The sequence below is a fragment of the Panthera tigris genome, chromosome A3, assembly GCF_018350195.1.
Source record: "Panthera tigris isolate Pti1 chromosome A3, P.tigris_Pti1_mat1.1, whole genome shotgun sequence".
Classification (NCBI taxonomy): Eukaryota; Metazoa; Chordata; class Mammalia; order Carnivora; family Felidae; genus Panthera; species Panthera tigris.
The window spans coordinates 125552916-125562871 of record NC_056662.1 but is presented as its reverse complement, the minus strand read 5'-3'; the positions used below and the strand labels follow the sequence as shown (position 1 = coordinate 125562871).

General features: G+C 39.4%; 1 non-coding gene across 1 annotated transcript; it reads right to left on the bottom strand.

Annotated features, from left to right (window-relative positions):
- Positions 1-233: 233 nt before the first annotated feature.
- Positions 234-339, bottom strand: LOC122237469. Its single transcript, XR_006216083.1, has one exon. It is a non-coding gene; the product is annotated as a U6 spliceosomal RNA (small nuclear RNA).
- Positions 340-9956: the final 9617 nt, after the last annotated feature.

The window sequence follows — 9956 nt, the reverse complement described above, 5'->3', positions numbered from 1 at the left end:
ACACGTGACACTCAAAACCCACATGACTGCAACACCAGATTTGCTGAACAGCAGAGGTGATGCCCTCCGGTGTCTCACCCCCGCCACCCTCTGACCCTAGCCCGGGGGAGGGTGGGAGTCTAGTAGACTTACCTAGAGAATTATTTCCAGGTCGGAGTCTAAGTCCTCTCCCTGATGGTTCTGAATCTGACTCCGCTTCCTGTACAGGGAGGCCACCTGGGCACTGGTGATAGAAAACTATGGAACACTTCTCGAATTTGCATGTCGTCCTTGCCAGGGGTGATGCCAATCTTCTCTATATCGGTCCAATTTTAGTCTATGTGCTGCGGAAGCCAGCACAAGGGCAGGATTTAAATCACACAGCTTTTTAAAAGAAATATTGACTTAGCTTACGTCTGTTTGGTATAGCTTAAAAATGTTGCTCTGCTAAGGACTTCAGTGATAACAGTGTTCAAATATTTTGGAAATACCAGGAGATTATGTTCTGCATAGATTGGGCATGGGTCTAAACTTCATTGTTTTTGGCAACTTTTATGCCCCAGAGACTCAAAAGTCATTTGTCAAATGGTCTTATATATCTTATTACAAAACCTAATCAGAAAGCTCTAGTTATTTGGAAATAATTTTTAAAAATGTATAACCTTTAACACAATGCTAACAATAAAATTTTCTTTAGCTCTTTCACTGAATATGCTTTAGTTTATTGCTTCATACAATAAAAAAAAAACTTGAATAACAAATCTAAATATTCTCAGAAGTCTAAATGCTTTTAGCGGGAAAACAAACAAAATGAGTTAGGCTTCAAATTAAAAGGTCAAAAGAAACAGATTTGGTAAAAATATTTATCCATATCAAGTGAGTCATTGTTTCCAGTTGGATAAATACATTGAGAATTACTTAAAATAGTTTCTGGGAATTTCATTAATTCTTGATGTCTTATCAACATTCGATTTGCTTAGAGTCGTGCCCCTGACTCACTTTGGAAAGGCTATGCAGCTGTTTACAGATTCGGCAACAATTTAAGACTAGCAGAAATATCCTAGCAAGTACTAGGGCTCTGTCCTCACCACTGTTGTAATTAGACCCACACCCAAGGGGAATTAGAAGCAGAATTGACTTGAGAAGAAGGTTCCAGAAACCTAGGTTCTAATCCCAGTTCTGCACTCAACATGCTCAGAGGCTCTGTTTATAAGACTGTGTGGGTGCTGCTCCTGTCTTTAATCACTGGTATTTTTTTTTTTTGACATTTTATCTTATTCTCATTCTTTTTTTACTATTTTTAAAATTGAAGTATAGTTAACTTACAGTGTTAGTTTCAGGTATAAAATACAGTGATTCAACAATTCTATACATTATTCAGTGCTCATCATGATAAGTGTACTCTTATCCCCATCATCTATTTCATGCATTATCCCACCTACCTCCCCTCTGGTAACTATCAGTTTATTCTCTGAATTTAAGTCTATTTGCTTTTCTCCTTTTTTTTATTTTTTCACTTGTTTTGTTTCTTAAATTCCACATATGAGCGAAATCATATGGTATTTGTCTTTCTCTGACTGATTCATTTCACTCAGCACAATACCCTCTGGATCCATTCATGCAGGTGCAAATGGGAAGATTTCTTTCTTTTTCATGGCTGAGTAATATATATATATATATATATATATATATATATATATATATATGCCACTTCTTTTTTATCCATTCATCTATTGATGGACACTGGGCTGCTTCCATAGTCTGGCTATTGTAAACAATGCTGCAATAAATGTAAGGATACATACATCTTTTCAAATTAGTGTTTTTATTTTCTTTAGGTAAATACCTAGCAGTGGGATTGCTGGATCATATGGTAATTCTATTTTTAGTTTTTTGAGGAACCTCCATTCTCTTTCCCACAGAGGCCGCACCAGCTCACATTCCCACCAACAGAATCATTAAAATTCTTAAAAGTCCTCACTGCCTTCATGCCCTCACCCTCATTCCTCACTTGACGTTTATAATCTGGCCACCTCTCTCTCCACTCTGTTGTCAGCTGACTGAAAAGCTGACCATGTTCTTCTATTCATCAAAACCAATAGTCTTTACTTTGTCCTCAGACTCTGTGTTTCTATGCGTGTCCTGCATTGGTTGACAAAACCTCCCTCCCTTCCTCCCAAGACCCTAAGGAAGTGATGACATTTTAGGCCTCTTTCTGCCTCTCATGGCTTCTTTCTTTCTCTTCCCATCCCCCAACGTGAGAAGTTTCTGGAGCTCTTGTTCTCAGCCAGCTTTCTTCTCTCTGGCCTCTTCCACTTCAGTCTTCCTCACTTTGACAACTATAGCTATTGTGCAATGCTTGTGAATGATTCTACAGTGTATCTCTCTGGTGCTCTTTCTTGACTATTGCACATCTCCGCATGGATGCCCCCTGATATCTTGATGAAGCTGGTTCCCAACTGAATTATCACTCTTCTTTCCAAACCAGCTCTTCTCCCAACCTACTGGTTTGTATTGCTAACACTGTGATGAAACTATATAAGCGTTTACATTCTTCTTGTCTCTTCCTTCAGTAGTTATCTGTGTCTATATTTTGTTTTATAATTTGTTTCAGATTACAGTCTTGTACCTTCTATTTCATTTAATTCTTTTTTTCCTCCTAGGAAAATAAATATAGTCTTTGATCCATACAAGTCACATGACCACTTTCAAATTGCTTGGAGAAGTAATATTACATTTCAAATATTTTGACTTATTGCTGAGATTTTAGTTAATATGGATATAACTTAGAAATATTTTGCATTCTGGGGTGCCTGGGTGGCTCAGTCGGTTGAGTCTGACTTCGGCTCAGGTCATGATCTCCCAGTCCGTGATTTCGAGCCCCACATCGGGCTCTGTGCTGACAGCTTAGAGCCTGGAGCCTGCTTCAGATTCTGTGTCTCCGTCTCTGCCTCTCCCCCACTCATGCTCTCTCTCTCTCTCTCTCTCTCTCTCTCTCTCTGTCAAAATAAATATTAACAAAATTTTTTTAAAATACAGAAATAAAAAGGAATATTTTGCATTCTCAGGGCACCTGGGTAGCTCAGTCAGTTGAACATCCAACTCTTGATCTTGGCTCAGGTCATGATCTCACGGTTCATGAGATAGAGCCCTGCCTGGGGCTTTGTGCTATCAGCTTGGAATTCTCTCCCTGTCTCTCTGACCCTCCCCAACTTGTGCTCTCTCCCTGAAAATAAATAAACTTAAAAGAAAAAGCATAAGAAAAGAGATGTTTTGTATTTTTCACACATATGATGTATAAACTTGTATATAATATTACATACATTTTATCATATCTATCTATACCACAATTTACAAATACACAGAGATAGTCAAAACCCTTCCTCTATGCGTAAGTGAAGGTTATACTATAAGTTTTAATATTTTAAATTATATTTAAAGACTGAAGGGTGTATAAATTTGCTAGATATTTTCCTAAAGTGTATTTTCAACAAAAAGTTAAAATATCTCTATACCCTATTAACTTGTCTTAAAATATTTTTAAAATTGATTGTTATTATTTATATTCACATAATTTCAGGCTTATAAAAAAGTTACAAAAATAATACAATGAATTCCTGTCTTCACCCAGCTTCCCCAAATGTTAACATTTTATTACATTTGCTTTTCTTTTCTCTGTCTACACACACACACACACACACACACACACACACACACACATTCACACACCCCTATGTTTTCCTGAAACATTCAAGAATAAGTTGAAGACATGATGTTTTTTAACGTTGAAATACTCTAGTGTGTGTTTCGTGTTTTTTTTTAATTTCTACTTATTTTCTATTTCTATTTCTATTTTTTATATCTATTTATTTATTTTGAGAGAGACAGAGGCAGCATAAGTGGGGGAGGGTCAGAGAGAGAGAGAATCCCAAGCAGGCTCTGTACACAGAGCCTGATGCAGGGTTCGAACCCACGAAGCTCTGAGATGATGCTGAGCCCAAATCAAGAGTTGGAAGCTTAACCAACTGAGCCAGCCAGGCACCCCTCCAGCATGTGTTTCTTAAAAAAACAAGTAATTCTCTTGTACAACCAAAGTATAATCATCACTTAATTTTTTAAAACTAAAGTAATATGCACATGTTGAAAATGTAATAGTGTATAACTGTTGAGGATGAAAAGCAACAATACCCCTCTCCATTTTCAGCTCTACTTCCTTGAACTGGGAAATATTAATTATTAACTATTTCTATTTTCATCCTTCATGTAATTTCATCCTTCATGTCTCTGATTCTACATAATACAATTCTACCACTATTTATTGGCTGATTCATTCACCTAATAAATATTTCTTGAGCTATTTCTATATGGTTGGCCCTATGTTTTTTTTAAAGTTCATTTAAGAAGTATCTATTTACTGGGGCACCTGGGTGGCTTAGTCAGTTAAGTGTTCGTTCGACTTTGACTCAGGTCATGATCTCGCAGTTCCCAGGTTGGAGCCCCACATCAGGCTTTGTGCAGACAGCTCAGAGCTTGGAGCCTGGAGCCTGCTTTGGATTCTCTCTCTCTTTCTCTCTCTCTCTCTCTCTCTCTCTCTCTCTCTCTCTCTCTCTGCCCCTCCCCCACTCACACTCTGTCTCTGTCTCTCAAAAATGAATAAATGTAAAAAAAATTTAATAAAAAAAGTGTCTATTTACCCCTTGCTAGAAAGATGTGGATATTCAGTGCAGGTGTATTTTGTCTTCTTTCTATTCCCAACTTTTGATAGTTATTAAGCTATAATTTTGTTTATTTCCTTGATTATCTTTGAACATTTATATAACATACTTCAATAAAAACAAATAAATAACATACTAATTTTCTTAACTTAATAGTATTCGATGCAGAATCTAATAACAGTCTGGGCTATATTTTCTTCTCTGTGGCCTATTTGTTATTTCAAAGAGAATGCTTCTAACAATCAGGTCCAATGGGTCCACTTTCAATGCAATCTATTAATTTCAGTTTGTATCATGTTTAAACAATGACTTTTCCAGTTTTCCTTTTCAAATAGTTTCTTATCATCCTTTTATTAAGAGAAAAGACATTCTTTTTTTAAAATTTTTTTTACATTTATTTATTAAAAAAAATTTTTTTTAACGTTTTTATTTATTTTTGAGACAGGGAGAGACAGAGCATGAACAGGGGAGGGTCAGAGAGAGGGAGACACAGAATCCAAAACAGGCTCCAGGCTCCGAGCTGTCAGCACAGAGCCCGACGTGGGGCTCGAACTCACGGACTGCAAGATCATGACCTGAGCTGAAGTCAGCCGCTCAACCGACTGAGCCACCCAGGCGCCCCTACATTTATTTATTTTTGAGAGAGAGACAGAGCACAAATGGGGAGGGGCAGGGAGAGAAGGAGACAGAATCTGAAGCAGGCTCCAGGCTCTGAGCTGTCAGCACGGAGCCCGACGTGGGGCTTGAATTCACAAACTGTGAGATCGTGACCTGGGCCGAAGTTGGACACTCAACCAACTGAGCCACCTAGGAGCCCCAGACATTCTTTCTTCCACATTCCATTGAAGTTGCCTGTTTTTATTCATTCTACCTGTTGTTTAGAATATGTCTTTTTCTGAAAAGAATAGCTTTGTGGGAGCCACTGACTTCTTGTTTTAATTGGACATGATCAATTTCTATTTCCATCATGAAACTGTCATCCTGGAACTTTTTTTCCTTGGGACATGGGTTAGAGACATATTTCAAGGATCTCAAATCTACCTCCTTTCTTGGACTTTCATTATATTATGTTAGAAAGTATCCTCAAATAATTTCCTCAGAAAGGATACACTGAAAATGCACTTACTGGTAGTTTGATATTTGCATATCTAAGTACCCTTCCTTGGCCCTTGCACTGGATTGGGATGTGGAATCCTAGGTTCCAAATAATTTTCCCTGAGGACAGAGAAAGCGTTGCCCTCCTGTCTTCTGGCCTCCAGTATTTCTGCTAAGATGTTCAGTGAGAGTTGTTCTCGTTTGCATGTGATTTATTTTTTTTCCTGAAGCATTTATGAGCTTGTTCTGGTCATTAGTGTTTTGAAATTTAACAAAGGTGCTTTAGGTGTGGATCTTTTAAAAGTACAGCCTGCTTGACCTTTGTGGTACTCTTTTAATCTGAAGATGTGTGTCTCTCATTTTCCCCTTTTACAGTGGTGATAATTTTCTCTAGTCTGTTTTCTGTGTTCTTTCCCTTTCACTTTTACAGGTCAGATATGGGTGGTTTGTATTGTGTTGGTCTGGTTGGGCTGCGACTTCTGAATTCCTTTGCCTGGAGGTTCTGGGTTAGATTTGCTGTAACAGGCGTTTCTGTGAGACCTGGAGGACCAGTGTGAAACAGCAGACTTTGCTCTCTGAAGGTTGTCATGCGGAGATGTGGTGACAGGTTGCAGAGGGTCAGGAGGTTCCATATTGTACCTGTTCTCTGCTCCAGTTCTTACTTCTGACTGTTGACCATGTAGACAAAAAGAAGTCCCAAGCCCTCCACCAGATCCTTAGCAGCAGACCCACAGAACAAATGGAAGTTGGCCATAGACAACGCCGCCCCACCTCTGTCGCCCGGGAAATTTCTCTTTGCAGTCCCATTGGGAAGCTGAGCCTGGTTAGGTTCTCAAGATGATTTGTGGGTGACCCCCCTCACCTCCTGGACCCTATCTTCCCCAGCTCCTCATAAAACTGTGTGAGATTTACCACCCACAACAAATCTCTTATCCTGTTGCTCATGGTAACTCTGCTTGCCTGATTAAACCCTGCCTGATTATAACCTCCTAAACCGAGATTTATGTCTCTTAATTTTTCTCAATTTTTAAGTTTTTTTTTTTTTGCTCTATTTTCTGGGAGATTACCTTGACTTTAAGTTTAATTTCCAAGAATTCTCTTTTGTTGTCTGTTTAAATTTTATACCATCTTGTAATACCTTCCTGAATTTTTCCACGAATACTATTAAAAGCAGTTTTTCCTTCTTAATATCTTAAATTATCTTTATTTTATGGAATCAGTCATTTTCCCCATTTATCTCAATCTTATTTTCTTCATGTTGTTAGATTTCTTCTAATGACTAGAGATTTCAAGTGGTGATAACTGCAAATGGAGAATGGAGATTCTTCTAGAAATTTGGTTTTCACCATTTTATTGGCAGATTTGTTGTCTCTTCAGATCTGTTCATTCTCACAGGATTATTCATGGGTTTTTTTTGTGGGGGGAGGGATAGCTAGAAGGTAGAGAGACAAATGCTTGTGCTCAGGTGCCAATTTGGCCTGGAACTTTCCATCAGTCCTTCATCACATGCCTCTGATACTGTTTTCTTTCCATCTCCCCATCAACTCTATAGTTGGATGTGTCTCTGATTCTGGTTTCCATGCTTCCAGTGTTCTCTGCTCATTTACCCTAAACTTTGTTCAAAGATTAATTCTCTTATAGTGTTGCTTCAATTACAAAAAATTTCTCAAAAAATTCTATGGCTCCCTGTTGCTTTTATGTATTTTTTTAATGTTTACTTATTTATTTTGAGAGAAAGAGAAAGAGAGAGAGAGAGCAGGGGAGGGGCAAAGGAGGAGAGAGGGAGGGAGAGGGGTTCCCAAGCAGTCTCTGTGTTGTCAGCACAGAGCCCCACGCAGGGCTCAATCCCATGAACTGTGAAATCATGACCTAAGCTGAAATCAAGAGTCAGATGCTTAACTGACTAAATCACCCAGAGGCCCCTCACAGTTGCCCTTAAAGTTAATACCAAGCTTCTTACCCTGATTATGGTCATTCTCACCTAAACCCTACTCATGTCTTCATTTTCTTCCTTCACATCTCTACCTAGCAAAGCCTAATGTTTTTTGAACATCTGGTCAATATCACTTTCCCAATGACCAATTTCTCCATTTTAATTTACTCTCACATTATACTTAGAGCATTTTGCTGCAGGAGCAACATCCTGTATGATATTACAACTATATAGCATTCTTCTTTCTCCCACATTAGAATGAAATTTCCTCTGAGGTAAGGGCTTTATTTTAACATCTCTTTCCTCCCCAAAGCATAGCAAGTATTTGGTGAAAATGCATTTTCTTAATAAATTAGTGCAGGGAGATATCTCTGCATTTTTAAGCATCTTTGCATTTCAGTTTCCTGAAAAATGAGCATAATACCTGCCCTGTGTTAGTGGTGCCTGCTTATAGGAAGAAAAAGCAGATATAGATTTGTCTAAGGACCTCCTCTTATTTTTAGAAGCATGTGTTTGGATTCTAGAACATTATCTTGCTTATCATCCTGTCTTTGTGCAAAGCCTTGTTTCCATACATATAAAAGTTAGATTGGAATAATTTAGTTAACAGTATTCCCTGACAACAAATTGTTTTGGGTATATCCTGTGTCCTTCATGATTTACCATAAATGTTTGAGCTCTCATTCTTACTCCAGAAGGGAAAGCTACTGGTTCTGTGGAAAAAGAGTCTGAAGCCTTGGGCATGGGTTTGTTTGTTTGTTTGTTTGTTTGTTGTTGAGAGACAGAGAGAGAGCACACGAGCGAGTTGGGGGGGCAGAGGGTGAGAGAAAGAAAATCTCAAGCAGGCTCCACACTCAGCATGGAGCCTGATGTGGGGCTTAATCCTACAATCCTGCGATCATGACCTGAGCCGAAATCAAGAGTCAAATGATCAACCACCTGAGCCACCCAGGCTCCCCTCATTTGTGTTTGAAAGTACATTTGCTAGAAAGTGTAACCTTATTAGAAGTGAGCAGTACTCACTATATTCTTAAATTTGGTGTCAAATGAGGACTCTTGCGATCAAGATAATAAAATCAAATAAAGCATATTCTTGGCAAAATGGTAAATATGTCTTTCTTCCAAATTACTCTAGTAATAAGCCATTACTAACATCTTGGTTTGAATTTTCTGATATGAATCATTACATTGATTCATCCACTCACTTCTTCATTTATTCATCCATTCATGGGAAAACGTTCACAAACCCTGTTACCAGCATGTGTCTTAGCATGATGATCAAGACACAGACCAAGCACACGGCCTCACGGGGAGGACAGACAATCACAGGAACACAATAAGTGCTATGTTAGGAGGAAACCCAAGTGAAGAGGAAGAAGATTCAACTCAGCCCGTGAGAGTCAGGGACAACTTCCTGGAGAAATGATGCTTGTTCTTGATTATTATGAAAATTGAAACTGTAGCGGTTGTCCTCAGAATTATAGCCAGCTTCTTGCCTACTGTGAGCATTTGTGAACAATTCTGTGATACAGATTCCCGCATGGAGAAAGAGTCAGCTTGTGTGTTTTGACAGGGGGATGCCTTGGACACCCACCATGTCCCCTCAACCAGGTCTAGGGAATATTGCAGATTGGCACTTCTCAAAATGGCTGCATGTCAGCATTGTCCAGGGGGGTTTCAAATGCCCACGCTCCATCCCTAGAAAGGCTGATTAATTGTTCTGGGGCAGGGGCAGAATTTTTTATTTTATTTATTTATTTTTTTAATTTTTTTGGACGTTTTTTATTTTGTTCTTGACAGAGAGAGAGAGAGAGAGAGAGAGACAGAGCAGGAGCGGGGGAGGGGCAAGAGAGAGAGAGGGAACACCAAATCCGAAGCAGGCTCCAGGCTCTGAGCTGTCAGCACAGAGCCCGACGTGGGGCTTGAACTCAGAAACTGCGAGATCATGACCTGAGGTTGAAGTCAGACGCTTAGCCGACTGAGCCACCCAGGCGCCCCAGGGGCAGAATTTTTTAAAAGGTGCCCCCATAATTCTAAGTGCAGCAACACTGCACATTACCAAGAGCCAAGGAGCCACCAGAAGCTGGGGGCGGGGCCTGGATCAGATCCTCCCCACGTGCTTCCCAGGGAGCACCACCCAGCTGCCACCTTGATCTGGGACTTCTAGCCCCAGAACTATGACAGAACACATTTCTGTTGTTCAAGCCACTCAGTGTGGGGTGATTGTTGACACC